The sequence below is a fragment of the Amblyomma americanum genome, chromosome 8 (genome assembly GCF_052857255.1).
Source record: "Amblyomma americanum isolate KBUSLIRL-KWMA chromosome 8, ASM5285725v1, whole genome shotgun sequence".
NCBI lineage: Eukaryota > Metazoa > Arthropoda > Arachnida > Ixodida > Ixodidae > Amblyomma > Amblyomma americanum.
In genome coordinates, this window is record NC_135504.1 from 79632440 (window position 1) to 79651220 (window position 18781).

Sequence of the window (18781 nt, forward strand, 5' to 3'; positions counted from 1 at the left end):
GTTGCTGACTCCCCCTTTATCTGGTGGTGCCTTCTGTGGACCTTCTATGCATGGTAACTCTACAAAAAATAAAGAGAAAAGCTACAGTTGCGGCTAACACACATTTATTTATCTCCGATAAAATGTACAAGACATGAAACAAAGCGTGAACTGCGTTGAGACTTTGTTAAAGATGTAATCGCCACATTAACAAGTAAAGAACTAAAAGCTAGGGATTTTTCTTCAATCTAAAGATTTTTGGGGGTTCATTTTAGGGATAAAACGTTTACCTGAGTTGGCATCACTGCCGCCAGAGCACCACCGCGAAATTCGTTGCAACAATGCGCGTCGGTGCGATTAGTACTTGTGTAGTGTACGATGCACGTGTTGACCAATACCGAATGAGTTGCGTCTGACAGTTCACACGAAGCGTGCAACCGGCATCACTTGTAAGCAGTGAAACGTTTGAGATGACTTGGAACTCCGCGTGGCTTAATTCCTCCGGCATGCTGCACGCCGATCGTTCCGGCTCCAATGTGCGACTTGCGGACCTGACGTGAGTGTTTTTGTCATCGTCCCTCGACTCATCGTAACGGCGTGAGAAGAAAAATGCATTGTATTATGGCCGAAAGAGTAAGGTTTTGTCACTTCGTATGTTGCGGCAGGCAGGCAAGTGCGCAGCCGGCTTACCGCTGCTGTTGCCTTTGTTTTGACTTTTGCGGCATGCTGTCACGCAGCGCGAAATTGTTAAGGACGCTCCTGCAGTGACCTCGATTGCATTTTGGCTTGTTTTTGCGAGGTTTAGCATCCAAAGCTACTCAGCGCACGAGGGGTGCCGGAACGGAGGACTCCGGATAATTTCAACGGACTGACATCGCACAGTACACGGTTGTCTCGCGTCTCGCCTCCATCGAAATGCGACCGTCGCGGCCGGTATCGAACCCGCGATTACTTTTCCGTCTGACCTGCCTGTGCAAGTGTTAGGCAGCCAAACTACCCAACATTATGCTTGAGACAGCCGTATTAGAAACCGTTTTATTCAGGGGCGCTGCATGTGGATGGGGCGAGACAGCTACTGTCAGATGGCCTACGACCCAGTGGTGTAATACTGAGCATACAGTCTATCTGACTGCAGTGTGCACAGACGTGAAGGCTCGTAAACAAGCAGTTACAACGCTTTGTCCTTCGGCGCGCAGTGTAAAAATGTGCCAAGAAAACGTTACCATCTGTGCTTGGCGTCCTCCTTGAGCGATCGCTCGTTTATATATGCATGTGTTTGTTTACTTTATGAATAGCCACTGGCAGTTCAAATCTACGACTGGACTTGGATTATTGTCACCTTGTGCTTGGTGGTGAGAGCTCCCTTCTACGATTGCTGATGCCATTTGTTTGGTGTTGTTAATGAGCATGCGAGTTTATATCATCCTAGAGGGCTGGTACACTGCACACATGACAAACGTGTGGTTTCCGTCTTCTACCGTGAGCAGCATTACCTCTGCTTCCTCAACTGACATTAGTTTCTGTTCACAGGGCCAGCTGCATTTCACATAGATCAAAACCCTTCTGCCTTTTATGTCTTCTTTGCATACATTTGCTGTGCTGCTGCTAACATTTGCTTCTGCTAAGATAATGCCAGTGCCAGTGCAAAGACATTTTTCTAAATTTCCAAATACATTTTAAAGAGGTCCCAATGTTTCGTAGACATGTTTTGAACGAAAACATCTTCGGCGGACGTCTGTCTGGTTGGGTTCTTGAGATAATTGAGATAAAACTGATGCAAACCAATATTTTATCGTTACCCAACGTTTCGGGACCAACTCTGTCTCTTCTTCAGGGTTGACTAAAGTGTCCCAGCAGCAGAGGGTTGCTGCCTTCGCTCTCCCTTTGCTAGCATGTGGCGCAGTTTACTAGCATACACGGACGGGAGCGTTCTTCGAGCCATATTCATAGCCGTCTTTGTTAGCTAGATGTGCCATGACTCGACATGTTGCCTCTTGAACAAGTTTGGCTCCACGGCCAAGACTCTCACCTCCTTGAAGGCTGTTCGGTGGTCGGCGCACTTGTAGTGTTCGGTGAGGGGGTTGTCTTCTGAATTCATTAGCCGGATGTCATTTTTGTGTTGCCTTAATCTTTGGCAGAGGTTTTTTGTTATTCTGATGTCTGAAGCCGGACACTTGGAGCATGGGACTTTGTAAACAACACCCGGTTGTTTTCCTCTGGGGGCGAGGTCTTTTGGTTGTGGTAAGGAGCGGCTTATTTTCATAACAGGCTTGTGAGCCACGTAGATTCCATGTTTCCCTAGAATGCGTGCAAGTGCCTCGCTGGTTCCCCTCTCGTATGGAAGCACAACGCACGTGCATTTCATTTCACTGTTGGCTGGTCCCCCTTCCTTCCGAGCCTGAAGAAGACCAATGCGTTGAATAAAGCCACGCGTGTAGGCATTCTTCTGTAAGTCAGCGAAAATGGTGGCTTCTTCATTTTTCTATGCTTCGGAGGGTTTGACTTTGCTCTTCTCAGAAGAGAGGAGACGACTGATGCCTTGTGGCTAGTAGGGTGTTTGGAATTGAAATTTAGGTTTATGGGTATTTTATCTAAGCAGGCTTTTCGTTGTTCTTTGCTAATGCAATCCTCTGCGAGTACCTCCTAATCTTCTGTCCAGAGTTGTTCCTTATTCATACTATCTAATGCTGACTAAGTTGTCCTCACTTTCTATTCTGATTACTTTTGCCCCTTCTTGTATTAGAAGAATAACTCCCGTTTTGAGCCAAGAAAATTTATAGTCTTACTCTCCAGCCAATTTCTTTGCTGTCGATAACAGTTTTTTCGTATGAGGTGCTATATTTCTCATTGATGCATACTTTCTCTTCTGCAAGGGGGATTCATTTCTTGATCTGTGTGTTGCAAATTTGTGAGCTAGAAATATTGGAGGCACTGACCCTTCTTTACATTTCAGTCTGTGCACTCCCTTTATGTACTGCACGGCTGGATCTGCCAGTTCTGCCAAGGATTGTATCGTATCATTCAAATTTTCATTTTTTTTCCAGGTATTTCATGTTCCTCAAAATTTCCCCTTGTAGAGTAGTCCACTAGACCTAGTACCTTTGCTTTTAGTTGGCAGATATCAGACCGTTACGCCCATAGTGCCTCTAGCTGTGCAACCGCTCCTTTCTCGTGTGAAACCTGAGCTGCTGTTCAGCTGTAGCCTTTGTAAATTAACGTCACTTTGCTGTTTGCTTTGTCTTGTCCAGGCCTGAGCAAAAGTGAGGACGCAACGGAATGCTGACAGAACTCCATATCAGCGTTATCATGACAGCACATGCCTGTGGTCGAGATATGCTTTCTGCACCCTTCCTAATATGCGGGCCTGTTTGCCAACGCAGTTGTGTTGGGCACTGATATTTTGGGAAAAAAGCCACAAGGAGCCGCTCTTCACCCTTACGGGGGCGGGCCATGCAGGCAAACGAGTTTGCATGTGTTTCATAAATTAATGTTCCATCAGTTATTCTCTAATGCTAGTTGCTATTGTAGTACAACTTTGCACATGGGTTCTGCATGCTCCCAAAGCAGCACGTGTCTTTCACTTGATGGTGGTCGTTTCCATGTGACCATGTTCCAGCGTGAAAATTATGTTATCAAGTTGCTCCTATTGTGCAGGCAGGTTATATGTAAACATGTGCTCGTAAGCATGGAAAAAAATTTGTTCAATGCATCAGCAACCAGCGAACTGACACTTTGGTTGCTTCTCTTTTATTCCTTTTTTTATTTTTGTGCTCTTGGTTTTGATGCCATAACCTTAACAAATTTGCAATAACTTTAACAATTCAGATGTTGATAATTTCATTACCATGTTGATTTATATTTGATTGGTCTTGACGTCTCAGGTTTCAGTGAAGTGGTTGGAGATTTTAAATCTAATTTTCTCAGTAACAAATGTGTCTTTTGCTCCAGCATTGCCAGAAATATTCATATATAATCTATTTGACTAGCAGCAAAAATTTTAATCTGTTGTCTGTTGTGTTCCTTTCTAGTGTTGCAAGGTATAACTCATTCTACTGATATGTGCAGCTGCTAGGTTTTTCCTTTGCAGCTTATTTTAGGTGAACGGAATGTTTGGCTAGTCAGTATGGTGCCATCCTGGGCAATGCGTAGCAGAAAAACTAGGGTGAGAAAAGAGGATATGTGTGGTGCTTACAATTAAACCCTATGTGAACAGAACCAGAGCATGTATCTTTCCGAGCATTGTTGGAGCGAAAACCTAAGATATCTCACCGTAGATAAAGGGAAACGAATATAAAAAATGTTTTGAATGTCTGTGTGCTAATTGATCCGGCAGACCACAGAAATGCAAAAAGTAGTGAACTTCCTGATATGCCAAGGCAATGGATAGCATTACATGGGATTAACATGGTACTGTTGGCTTCAGATTTTTGTAATAGCTGATTTTAGACAGGTCAACTTTTCTACATGATTGGGAACTGCATGGCTTTTTTTATGCAAATTTTTTCGTATATATTTTGTAGGAAATGGGGTGCCAATGTAGGTACTATTTCACTGGGTCTTGTGTACCCACTTTTTCCATTTTTTTTTCTCTTTTCACCTCTCTTCCGCCTGCTTCACAGCACTTTTGTTCCTTGTGATGCGCAGTTGTCACTGTTGGGACATTTGCCACTATATCTCTCCTCCATCTGAGGTAGCATTGTGCAACCTTATTTCTGCACTTAAAGGGGCCCAGAAAGGGGGTCTCAATAAAGGTGCGATATGTCTTAGATGTTAAAAGATGACAGTTCGTAATTATCCTCCTGCAAGAATTATTTTAATGCATTTTGTGGAACCTTAGTTATATGCAAACAAAATTTGAACTTCCGCGTCTTCGCTCCTTTCCCTCTCTTCTCGCACGCCAAAACGGCGGCGCCATTCAGTCGACTGCTCCCCTAGCTGCTCCCCTAGCGGCTACTGGCGTCATTTGCAAGACGTGACGTCGTCTGCCAGGCTTTCGTACGAAAGCCCGACACCGCGTGTCGCCGCGAGGTGCTAAAGCTGGAATTTTTAAAATTGAATTGTAAATTTCCCGCCTGCTTCTGAGGTCTTGTAAGCGGCCTGGACGCTCGGTGGCCTGCACTCTACATAGTGCAAGCATTTTAAAGCCAAGCTCAAACACCCCTTTCTGTGGCCCTTTAATAGTTTGTTCGGTGAACTCCCTTCTCATTTTCGCTCTCAGTATCGTCTTTGAATGGGCGGAATTGTCACCTACTCCGTACAGGGCCTAACCTAGTCTGTGGTGCTTATAAATACCCCAGCGATGTGATTGCTGCGCCAGTTGTGCCAAATGACAAAGCCTGCTGTATGCTTCTACATAATGATAAAATACTAGTAGTCTGCTCCATAAGTCCGTATTTCCTTAAAAACAAAATTCTCGGGTGCTGTGTGCAGTCTTGCATCTGCACTGGGTGGCACTAGTGGGAAACCTAATTTTTTCGAGGTTCCTTCAGTTGGCATGCAGGCATTATCATGTTGACTGAGCTGCTCATCCAAAACTGCTCATGGCTGGAATTTACCTTGTGAGAAATACTGCAATCTCACTAATGTTGAAAACAAGACATTATGACCAGATTGCGCACTACATAAGTGATCACATGACGAAGGCACCAGCAATTTGATGATGCTATCTCAAATGATTTTTTTTGCTGACACTTTTGAAGGGGGCAAAGCCAGCTACTAAAGACCATTTACTTGCTACATAAGCCACTTTGTCCAGCTGTGACGAGGGAAATTTTGAAATTTTTCTTTAGTGCTCATGTGCTAGCTTTGAGCTACGAAAATAAACCAAAAATTAGCAATTATAGGAAGCGTGGAGCAACATGTAAAAATTTATAAACACCGGTAGGGGTTTAACATAGTTAAACTAAGCAGGAGTAGATGTTTGAACGCATGTGTTTAGGCAGCTGGTTGGTCATGGTTTTGCTTTGTTGGGTAGTTGGCATGTCTGGCAACGATATTAGACTTGTGTTAAGGTGATATCGTCTGTTCGTTCCACAGGTCGAAACTGATAACGACACCGAGCAATGCACAGTGGGAGAGTGTGTTGCAGTTTAACGCGAGACGTTATCGTCTGTGGTTATAGCATAGTGCTCTCGTGCAGTGGCCAGCGAAGCAGATCTGTTTGCGCCGCCGCGGGTTTGAAACCCGTCTCAGCAATATTTATTTTATTTCTGCACCCTCAAAGTCAGGGAGACCACAAGATTCTTGGTTCGGTTTGACCCTGTGAGGGAGTGCTTTTGCACTAAAAACCATAAGCACAATAAAGAGTTCAGCTGTCTAAAATGCAGCATCGTCACACATTATTGCTCAGATACACTGGTAGGCATTTGAATATCCATGGGACGGCGCCGGGCTTGAGTTTCAGCTTCTCGCATTGCAGCGACACTGCTTCTCCGATGACCACGAACTCGTCAGGCCGAGTTAAATCCGTGGTGCGAAATGCCTCTCGCAGACGCGGACATGCTTGGAGTCGTAGCTAAATCCACCACTTTCCTCTCGGAGTATCGCCCGCTTCCATATTTTACGCTGCCTGGCATCGGTCGGCAAATAGAACAGCTAGGCCTTTCCCAGCCTAACTCTGTAGCTGGAACAGCAACCTGTCATGCAGCAAGTATTTGTCATCAAAGGCGTGCGCTTCACGTGCACTGCACTTGTATGTGAACGAAGGCAAAATCGGAAGAGAAAACAGTTGCTGCCACATCGTTGCTGCCACACTCCGCCTGTAGTCTCGCGGCTATACAGATGCTCGTTTGCTCACGTCGTTGGCCCCACAGGACTCTTAGTGCCGCCTCGTGGAAGGCGCGGTCAACATATGAAGCTATCCCATAACATTACTAACAAGTTTCGTGACCATAAGAGCATTGAAGGATTATGCTCTAAACTACAATGTGCACATTTGAGTGTTCCTTCTTTTTTTTTTTCCTTGCTCTAATCTGGCCATCACCTTGCAGGTTGAGGGCAGCAAAACCCAGCTGATTCACCTGCTACTCTGTGATGGCGAACCCACCCCAAACGGGCCAGTTCCCTGGGGCTCTGTGCATGACCTACTTGTGCGCTTCAACCGGGGCCTTCAAGGGTGACTGCCCCAACTATTGCAACAAAGAGGTTCCTAAACGAGGTGACAATGTTGTGCAATGCGCCTTGGGTGAGTACAGATTTTGGATCTTTGCAAATAGAGGTCTGCTTAAGCGCTGTTATTCAAAGCAATGTGCCACGGGACCGCTGTAGCTCAAGCATTCAGTTGCTAAGCGCACCATAGCAGCTTCGATCCTGATTGGGGCAGCTCAGTTTTTATAAACACGAAATGCACTGTCTGATTTAGGCTGGCAGGTCACGTTTGAAGTTGACTGCGTGGCGCAGAAACGAGTGGGAAGGAAACATGAATGACTTGACTGGTATCTGTTCTTTTATTCGTTCAGACGCGCAACTGTTTTTAAGAAGCTGTCATCACATCACATCCACTGGTGAAAGGCAGTTGGAGATTAGAACAAATGCTTTCACTGAAACACGGGCACTGTTGTCTTATGAATGGCAGTACAGCCGCCGACCGATTTTTCGGACTTAAAGGGGACGGGATATATGTCCGAATAAACGAAGTCCGAGAAAATGGTGAAATAAAAAAATGAACCTTATTTCGGGTGAACAACATTAAAATAATGATGAATTGTGCCGTGCCTGATTTCGCGCTTGCGTGATACGACATCCGCTTGTATTTGCACCAGTGTCGTTTCTTCATCGTACACATTTGAGAGCAAAGTCAAGGATTTCCGATGTCATTGGTTGAAGACAACCGACGGACTCTTCATCGGAGCTACACCTGTTTTCTTGAAGCGTAAGCACCTGCGTAATGATCACGTCATCAGCAGGCTCTGCGTACAGTTCAGGATCATTGTCAACTGCATGAAAATCGCGGAATGTAGTAGCTGCCGGAATGACCATTCCACTGCTTCTCAGTCGGCAATTAGGTTTTCGCTGTTTTCTGTTGCTGCGTTGCAGTCGGTTGCAGCTGCGCTGTCACAACACGTGGCACAAAACCCGGTGTGTCTAAAGCAATTCACGATGGCTGCAGACTGAACGGCCTTCCATCAATCGAGAAGCATGCAAACTGCTGAAAAAAGGCTCACCGAGTATGGTTTCTCGTCAACACACGGGATTGTGCGGCGAAGCAGAAGGGCTCGGTACTGCTCTTCGAGATTTTGAATCAAGCCCTGATCCATCGGGTACAGCACACTCGTAGTTTTCGGGCGTGAAGATTCGAACTGGATGGCCTGAGGGTTGTCAGCAACACCGTGTGCTGCACAATTGTCAACAAAAATCACCACTTGGCGTTGCTGGAACCGCAACATCCTCTCAAAGTGGCGCACCTTGAAGGACTGTGTAATCCACGCCTTTGACTTGCTCATATATCATGCTGGCAAGTTTCTAGTGCCCCTGAAACATCATGGAAATTGGTGTGCAGATGGATGCTAGCAAAATCGTTGGGGCACTTGTACTCGAGCCAGCAGCGTGCGAAGAAGGCTTTGTTTTTCAGTGAGCGGATCTTTTCTACGCAGCCCATGATCCTGGCTTGTAGAAGAAGGCGTTCGGCTTCCGAAACTATGTGAAATTCAAACCGGCTTGCTATGGGCCTGTTCAGGCGTAAGGAACGAGGAATCACACCCCGTCCCTTGCAGGTTAGGTTGAATTGAAGATCACCTTGGAATGCTGATGCACGCGTTTCTAGGGAAATGTAGCGGCGAATCTTGGTAATTGGTTGGTGAAACAGGCGACTTGCGGAAAAGGTTGCAGCAACATCATAATGATGTCAAGAACAAGCTTGTGGCAACCAACGCACTGACTTATCATGCTGTCTCTAAGGGCCATGACATCGACTGAGATGGCACAAAAATAATTGGAAAAGAAAGAGCAAGATGACAAGGCTTTACCTAGAACCTTTATATTCAGATGACGGTGCACACGCTTAATTGCAACGAAGGCAATCTGCCCCCAATTTACTCCCGCTGCTTATGTCGTATTATGAAACATATATAACCTACCTTCATTCCTTTTCTGTCATTATGAATAAGGCCCCCATAGCAGGGGCAAAACGTCATTTTTTTAGAGTGAATGGTTGGCACTTGAAGAATTTCTGCCATGTACATACCCGATTAGACGGGTTTCCGTCAAACCCTGGATTTCAAATTTTTTCTTGAGATATGCATTCGCCGACTGATTTTTCGGACCCTTAAGGGGTCGAGATAGCGTGCAGAAAATCAGGCAGTCTGAAAAAACGAATTTCTGCAAAAAAAGTCTATTTAGCGAGCGCCTTGAAAAAGTGGTCAATTTGCCTCTGCGGGGCGCTACGTTGCTGTACAAGTAAGTCGGCTTGCACGTTGGCAAGGGTGACGTTCTCACTGTACACAGCTGAAAGCACCATCAGAGCTCGGGTTCACTGCTAGTTCTAGTTGGCAGCGCAGTCTCTGGCTCCTCACGGTCGGAGCCCGAGTCATCCCTTTCCAGCACCTGGCGAACAATTTTGTCGTCGGTAAGTTCAGCGCAGAGCTCGATCCCGCTGTCAGCATTAGCAAACTGCTCCAGTGTCACTTCCATGGGAACGGCTCCTGCAGCGTGCAAGTGCTCGATGAGGTCAGCAGATGAAGATGGCTGATGGGATTCACTGGCGCCATCATCGGGTGATGACGGCACTTCATCTCTGATCGTGAAACCCGCGTTGCGGAAGCAGTTCCGCAGTGTGTCCTCGGTCACTGCCTTCCATGCATTGGAAAGCATGACGAGTGCAGACAAGTTGACACTAGGTTTTGCCGCTGTCCACTCATAACACTATGCGGCTAAGCACGCATGACCGATAGAGGTGCTTAAGTGACCAGATAACGCCTTGGTCCATGGGCTGTAGTAGGGACGTCGTGTTCGGCAGCAAGAATTCCAGCTGCATGGCTTTCAGGTCCTTGTGCAGCGCAGTTGTCCACCAGCATGAGAAGTTTGCGTCCATGGCACTCGAACTTTTTGTCCAGCTTCCGGATGTAATCTTCAAAAATCTGCTGTGTTATCCAAGCCTTCTTGTTGGTTTCGTACAGCACTGGAACACGCGCTCCTTTAAAACATCTTGGATTTTTTTATTTTTCCGATCACCGGCATCGGGAGCTTTTCGGTGCCGAGCATGTTGCAGCCGACAAGGACTGTTAGCCGTTCTTTGCTGTGCTTGCCACCGTGGCAAGGGTCACCATTGAAAGCAAGGGCTTTTTTCCAGTAACAGCATGTAAAACAGCCCGGTTTTGTCACAATTAAATCTATCTTCGGGCGCGGCCTGCTGGAGCAATTACTGCAGCCTGCTACACCGATAGCTTTCAACCGCTGCCTCATCAACGGCGGCACTCTCCCCGCACATTTTTTTTAAGCTGAGGTCGTGTCTCCTCTTAAAAAATTTTTTAACCATCGTGCGTAATGCAACAAAAAACAATATTCCATGGATAATGGTGAACTCATAAAAGGAAGGGTAGGATGTAGGTTTTTATGTAGAAACAAGGCAAGGAAAGAGAGAGTTGTCCTTCACACATGACTTCTACAAGCTGCATGTCCAGCATGGTGATGCCCCTCAGTGAAAATACTGTGCAATTATGCTGTCTCTAGTTCTAAAACCACGTGCCGAATCCACTAGTGGCACTGCGGCTGGGCTGCTCCAGAGACAGGAACAGGCTAAGTACAGTCACAAGTGGCATCGTACTGTAGAGCGGGTGGGACGGGTTCCTTGCACAGCCGGCCCAAGTTGTGCAGCACCGCACATGCTGTAATCACGGCAGGCACCGTGGCCGTCTTTATCTGCAGTGTCATGTCGAGGCATGGAAATCTTTTTTCATACCCCGAAGGTTCGCTCAATGGTACAGCGTGTTCTTGTTTGCGGCTTGCTGTACCTGTAGAAAGTAAAAGTTTTTCTTTATTGAGTGCTCCTTTGCCTTTGTTAAAACTACATCTTGAACTTGTACTGTGGACTCCCTGGTGGAATATCATCTCTCAAAGGGGTCATGAGGTATGGTCTCCATGCGTAGCCCATGTCACCAAGCAGGACACCGGGAATGTCCCCCTGTTCATACTGCACCCTGGCCCGACATTGTAAAAGATGCGGCTGTCATGAGCCGAACCGGTCCAGCTGGCAACGCGGTCCAAAAAGTGGATTGCCTGCAAAATAAATAAATTAGCGCTAGTAAGATTGACTTGACCTGCACTGTGGCCAGAACGTTATTCTGGCATATGGAAGTAAATAGTGTTCAGCAGCTGAATAAAAATGGGTTCTTGTGCAAACCATTTGCAAATAACATCAACACTGCCTGTTTTGAGCTATTTATATTCATGGACTCTGCATAAATATGTTGCAGCAACAATGCACTTTTGTCTCATACTGTTATGTTATATCCATGTCTGTCATATTACTGAAAGCATGTGCTACATGTGCAAAATAATTCACTACTGTATTAGGTTACCTGTGCAGTGAAAAAAATGAAAATGAAGGCTTATTGTGATGAAATATTGCCAGGCAATTATTGTCAAAGCTTACTATGCTCAAAATAAGAATTGTGTTTGCATGCAACGCAACATTCCTGAGCCCTGTACTTTTGCTGCAAATCCGGAAAAAATCGCCGATTTGAACATTTTTTCATAGAACTGTTTGTTAGTAGCAACATATTCTTTTGTTATGCTGTTATTTTTGTGGTTATCAGCAGGAACAACGTAACGATGGGGAAATGACGAATTTACTTTATCGGCACTAACATAACGCGAGGGCACATTGCACGAATACTTAGGTGTTGACACTGCACTCGCTGGAGCGTCCCGATTATGTTCGGCCGCGGCGGAGCGCGCCTTGCAGTTTGGCTGCAAGCCGACAGATGGCGCCGATGTCAGCGGGCCCAGTTGAGCGGATCTGGCGCCTTGAGATTCCGCTGCCCAAGCTTGATTTTCGCTTTGGTGGCGTGAATTGAATTCAAAACGCAACAGAAATTCGTTGCTTGAAATTAAAATCAGTAGTGTGGCAGTCTTAAAATTTTTTTGCATGAAATTAGCTTGTGCAAAGCAGTTAATGATATTGACTCGGTCGAGCAGCACTCAAAGCTCATTCACGTTTTGCTTCCTCGCTCAATTCATGTTACATTCGATGTAATCATAGATCTAAGCATAATAAACATAAGTGGGGGTCCTCGTGCCCTTTTCCGCTCGCAAGGGCTGACAATTATTGCCACAGAGAGTTTTTGCTTCACGCTTACTATTGCTTCTTCACTCTATATGAAGACCGTTGAAACATTGTTTCATTGCGTGGGCTAATTTTCAAGATACAGATCACTAGTATAGTGCGGCTATTTACAACTCAATTTTTAGGTAAAAACTTTCTCACGCCGGAAATGTATGAGACGGGATGAAAGCGCGCGTCGGATCGTGGACCATAACCAAACACGAAAGCTTGAGAAAACAGCATTTTTATTCTGATGAAAATTATCATAGAACGGGCATAATTTTCAATAAGCTCAATTCCACTGGAGGCTAAATGGTGATGCGGTGTATTTGTTGAAGCACCATCAAGTGCCAGACATGGCATCAGAGTGGCAGAGTCAAGATGCTGTCGCGTAACCGCTGGCTCCAAGGCTGTTCCCGGATCTGCAGGCATCAAAGCAGACAAGGAAGCTTGGAGAGGCTGCATCGCACCGTTGTCGTCGACTTTCGGCCGACGTAGCTTGGATGCTTGCGCAGGTTTCCTCTTCCGGGGTGCCTTTCTATGTCTCTCTGGCCGCTTGAAATACTTGGGAAAGTTCGGAAATAATGTAGGAACTGCATCTCTGGAAAGCGCGGGCCTCTTTTCCGCGTAAAGTAGCACTCTTCCATCGAGCTTCGCGTAATATGCCCGGGATATCGCGTCCTCTGCAAAATGCTTGGCGCAGACATGTCAGTGGGCATTAACGTCCGGTTTGCCCTAGGAATCGCACGGAAGCACTTTCTTCCCATTGCGCAGCACTCACCTGCTGTGGGCTACTCTGCCGACGATAGCCAAACACAAGTTCTTGGTGCAAAATAAAAGAACTTGTTAAAAACAGCACAGCAGCGCAGCCTCACACTCCGAAATGTCAAAAACACGTGCGCAGTGCCGCGCCACGCCGGACCGAGCCGCCCAGCGTGGGCCCGCCTTTCACAGCGCCCTCTAAGTTAGCGATTGGTTTCCATAGCAACCCTTCCCCCTCCCCCCGAACATATTGTGGTCGTGAGCGGGCGGCGCTCTCGCGCGTGACGGGGGGAGAGCGTCAACACCTCAGTATGTTATTCTTAGACCGTGCGCGAGGGGGTGAGAAAATTAAAATTAGAAATACAAATATGGTTGTAACATAGCCTCGATGCCGTGTTTGCGCCAAGGTAATTGAAAAGCTGGCTTCTCCAAGCATGGTACCAAAGGGTGGTTGACTTACCGTGATGAGCTCGGCGAAAAAAAAAATCGCACTTCTTCAACACCTTGGAACCGATTATACCGCTAAGGGTATTCCGGAGCATTAAATGGTGCTTCCCACCGAATATTGAACAGTCTTTGTTCTCAATTCGCCGAGCATAAATTTTTTCTTCACAGAACATACCTGAGCATTGGTGGAGAAGTATCCTTTCCTGTTGCAGAAGACTTCTGCGTCATTTCCTCCTGGACTCTTTATCGGGATGTCGGTGCAGTCAATGCAGCCGGTCATGCCAGGGAACTTTGCCACTCCATAAAATTCTTCCATAACTCCCGGGGCTTCGGTGGGGCTTGGGAACATTAAGAGCTCCGCGAACAATGTCTTGGCTATATGTGATATGCGCGCGATGGTGTCGCGACACTGTGGGTTGTGACACACTCACAAGATCGCTGGTGATGATTTGGAAGGTCCCCGCGCCGTAGAACCGCAAGGCCACATGCAGCTGAAGTAGCGGCGGCATGCGTTCGTCAGTGTTGGCGCGCATCGGAAGCCTCCCAAGCAGCTCCAGCACTGCTTGCTTTAAAAAGTGGTACCTACTCAAGAATTTGGCATTGTTGTAGATCTCCATAGGGTTTTGCCGATCCCTGAGCACTAGCCACGGCGCGCGCGCATGCCTGTACGCTCTGTTTTCACCGATTTCGGCCGTACGAGCACAGAAGCTGGTGAAGCTTCTGTGCTCCTTTTGAAATGCCATTTTGAAATTCGGAAAGAGTCACTTGCGCTCTTAAGCTAGCAGAGAACCTAGCTTAAGTTTTTGGGTCGATAAGTGCGTCTTTAATCTTGGCTTAAGTGAAAGCGTTGCTTATGAAACGCTTTAAGGGCCGGAGATTCACTTAAGTCGTAGTTTAAGTTTAAGTTTCATTCTTGAATACGGCAGTGATAACCCGCTGCGGTGGCTCAGTGGTTATGGTGCTCGGCTGCTGACCCAAAAGACGCGGGTTCCATCCCGGCCGTGGCGGCCGAATTTCGAGGGAGGCGAAATTGTAGAGGCCCGTTAAAGAACCCCAGGTGGTCGAAATTTCCGGAGCCCTTCACTACGGCGTCCCTCATAGCCTGAGTCACTTTGGGACGTTAAGCCCCCATAACCCATGAATACGGCGGTGAGTGTCGCTGAGACGAGGCGGCCAGCTGTCTGGAATCGATGACGTAATCGGCACGTGTCAGCTGCGATTGTAGATCAGCTATGTCATCCAAGCTTCTGTCGGGTAGAGTAGCCGCACGTGCCCCGCTGTTGTCATCAGCAGGATGGCAAAATGAGCGGGTTATCGATCCGCATACTGTTCAAGCTACGCGCACCGATAAGGTCATGAGTTCTGTGCAGCAGTCAATGGAGTGGGGATTTGAGAAAATCGCCAGCAACTTTGCATTCCTGGATTTTCAAAAAATCAACAACTTTGAATTCAAACTAAAGTTGGAATGCATGTACAAAATGAGTAATAGTTGCCAGTTGCCACACCTGCTTGTACGACTCTCAAGTGTCGAGTTGCTTTGGACCTGAGCAAGCATTATCTTGCTTCTCTGCGTGGCTAAAATCCTGTGGATCCATGTTTTCTTGCATATGCATGCAGACTTTGTCTTCACAGTCCTGCAATACTTTCCACTCCTAACATTGCATGCATATTTTTTGAAAATAAATGTGCTGCAGAAGCCATGAGAAGGCAGAAAACGCAGTGCTTTCCATGCTGGAAACAAGTATCCATATTTTAAAATTTATTCCCATCACTGTTGCACTAGACACCACAGCAGTGTTGAAAAGTCTTGTGCGCTGATTTATCTAATATAAGGAAAAAATCACAAGTGCCTTGTTGACAGTGAGAAAATAATTTCCTAGAGTGAAACAGTTGTGGAAGTGTGTTTTTCTCAGTGAGAGAAGAGAGCCTTTTTTTCTTGGTCCATGAGCATTTTCTTACTTGCTGAAGGAATTGCTCCCTCTTCTGTCCTGCATAAGGCTTCATAAGCAAGCCTTTCCTCCTCGAGAAAATCTCCCGCAGGAAAGAAAAAGCAAAAACAAACACACAATCGTGCCAGCACATGCAATCGGTTTCTCTGAAGCCCATCGACCCTGGCGTCATCCCGCAATTAGGGCTGTTGTCCGGCTCTAACGGGGCGTCTGCTGTGAGCAACTCCAAGCTCAGTCCCGAGTTTCCTGGTGGCTTAGCTTCCCCCAGGCCTTCCAGCTAGCTGACACCTCACTGATACCCGGTCAGTGGGGTTATCTCAAATCTGGCTGTAGCTGCCTTTGTAGTGGCCGCATCCGTTTCGTTTTGCGACATTTCCCTATACAGTAAAAGCTCGTTAATTCGAACTTTACGGAACTGGGAAAAAAGTTTGAATTATCCGATGTTCGAATTACCGAATGGCCTCGAAAAGATAACAAGAACCATTTGCATTACGGTATATGTATCATATTTACTTGCGTAACGAACCCACTCGCATAATGAACCCAGCCACCCCCGATGTCTGCCCAAGAATTTGAAAAAAAAAAGCGTCAGTCGGTTAACACCTCACAGTCCACAACACACTTCTTGGTAGTGCGCCAAGATGCTGCGCAGCGATAACATCAGGGTGTGTTTGCCTTTTGAGCTCCAGCAAGAGGGAGAAGCAAACCTTGTCTGGTTGTGCAAGCCTCGTTTTCAGTACGTTTGCCTTATCTTGCCATGGGCGATTGGGGCGCCGTCTACTGCCACTCAATCATTGGAACGCGCAATAGCAGCAAACACCTTTTACAGCGAACAATGCTAAAAGCCGGTGTCCGTGGCTGACCACGTGCTTCCGTTGGCGACTGATGGGTGGAAGGATGGACGACACTCGCTAAGAAAAAAAAGTTTTTTGCACGTACTTTGTAGTGCCCGTCTCCGACGTACTAGCCTTTCATGGGCATTGGCTGGGACCACGCCGACAGTAGTTATCCGTAATTCCGAATTAACGAGTATTTAGTTGTGAGTTTTGGAAGCTGCGCGGAAACAGGGTAGGCAGCTGCTATCGCGACCGCCAACCCCTACCCTCCGGCGCCGTCGCGCCGGCCGCCGCGCCGGTGATGGCGCCATTTAGTCTTTACCCACTCTTCCACGATTTTATCTGGTTCCATCTTCTGTCCCCATTTAGGACGTGCGCAGCCTCTAACTATGCGGAGGTGTTTTTTTTTTTTTTTTGCCCACGTGCTGTGTGCCAAGCCGCGCAGACGCGGCGGCATGTAGTTCGAATTATTGGTAGCGGAACCGACTCGCTTTCGAATTAATGGGCTTTTTTATACTGAGACCTCTATGGAGCTTGGCCGGACCCAGTAGTGTAGTTCGAATTATCCAAAAATTCGAATTATCGAGGTTCGAAGTAACGAGCTTTCACTGTACCCGCCTGTTTCCTGAGAACTGTTAACGGTCAACACTCACGGGCACTGAGGCCATCGCTGGAGATTGGCTAGCTGCGCCGGCGCCGACCATTCATTTTTATTGCCCCCCTCCTTGACAAGACTGCGATTTTTCCAAATCTTCCAAATAAGATGTTCGTCGTGAGGTCGTGTCACATCTGGTGTCCTTCAAGACGGGGGGAGGGGGGGGGGTGTGTTGGAGGGGGGGAGGAGGGGGGCGTGGAGTGGCTCGGTTAGTGCAACAGCACTAATGAGAGTGCAGGCTATAGTTTTGGTATAGCTGAGTAAATTTATTAAAAACACCAATAAAACACTTAATACAATACAACTACATATACACATAGAAAAATTTATTATACAGGAATATACACATCGCCTCGCCTATGATTAATTACGTACTTTTTGGGACTTTGCTGAGAGACTTCGTAGCCACTACTCTTGGTGTACTCAGTGTCTGTCCAAGAAAAAGGTGCTCTAACACGACAAGCGTGTTGAAGAGCTTCCGGTCACACTGGATATTGAAGAGGCAGTAGGCCAACATAATAGCCACCAGCCCCTCCTCTGCATCTTTCACCATGAAGAGCTTCTCACGATCCACCTTAATATAAAGGAAGTCAGCCTCAGCAATCTCCTGTCCTGTGAAGACTATGCATGATGTTGCAGGAATTTCTCAGGTCCTGTGGTGGCAAGAAAATATTGCATTATTAGAAACAGCCCATGAGGGATTCATTCATTCCCACCTCTCCATGCACAAGATACTCTTATAAAGTTATCTGTTTGTTATACATTTTTTGAATGCATTACAAAGAATGTTCACTATACAAATTGCTTGCCTAATATTTATGCATGCAATTTTGGTTTATGCGCAGTGTTAATTTTTGGGCCCCCAGCCAGCAGCACTCACAACCTTTGAGATGACAACTTTATTATTTTTATTTATTTATGATACATTTGGTAATCAAATTTACACCATTACACTAAAATTATTGCATTGATATTAGGCTTCCCCTGTTCAATGTATCACAGTAAAGCTCAGCAACGTCTTTGACCAGTGTTTTCAGCAAAGCTCATTAGTACTGCACACGCATTCTAGCAGCACAAAATCAGGAGAAACTTACCTCCTCTTGCACAAAGCTGACGCCCGTTCAGTTCTTTCACACTTGCAGACAGTATCCTTAGAGCTGCAACTGTAGGATGTCTGCAAAAGCAAAACAGTATAGGGAATGCTTGAATGCACTTTTTTTTAGTATCTTCCTAAACTGGAAGTGAAATGCAAAAACGTCCGTCTGCTGTGGGATTTGAATGACGTTAAAGAATCCCAGATGATCGAAATTAATTCGGAGCCCTGCACTACGATAACCTTCACAGCCTACGACTTGCTTCAGAACATTCAGTACAATTAAGAGTATACCAGGGGCACTGAAGTCAGCTTTAGTGGAGAAATGTGAAAGCATTGTGCATTGCTGCTCTTTCCGTTGGGGTGTTTGTGTAACTTAGTTTGCCGTGGCCACCAAACCACACATTATTCAAACCTTCTCCCATGGGTCAATCCCCGTACTATGTGCAGAATTTGTCATTCTCTACTGAATGTTCATAGACGGCGGTGAGTGCTCATACCACTGCCAGTGCAGTGGCACAGTACTCATTCTCCCAAAGAATTCAGAGAAATTTATAATCCTAGTGGTTACATCTCTAAGTACCGCCTTAGAGGAGATATAACAAAGGGATAGCCTTCTTGCCCGCTGGCTCTGGGCCGAGAGTGGGGAAATACCACCTGCCTAGTGGGAGAGGTGGCAGTCGCCCGTGCCGGGGAATTTGAGCCTGGATGTCTACCAAGCCCACAACCCAAGCTGCTTGTGTAGTCATGCCTGCTGCGGGTGCTTACTGCTTTGCAGAGAGCGTTGCATCATTGCCTTGA

At 46.5% G+C, this 18781-nt stretch overlaps 1 protein-coding gene across 1 annotated transcript in view; it reads left to right on the forward strand.

The window, feature by feature from the left end:
- The first annotated feature begins 291 nt into the window (after nt 1-291).
- LOC144102536 (uncharacterized) overlaps nt 292-18781 on the forward strand; it is a 94116-nt gene continuing 75626 nt past the window's right edge. The window contains exons 1-2 of the mRNA XM_077635785.1: nt 292-535; nt 6969-7162. The gene's annotated coding sequence lies outside the window, so the exon portion shown is untranslated. The remainder of the gene's footprint in view (nt 536-6968; nt 7163-18781) is intronic.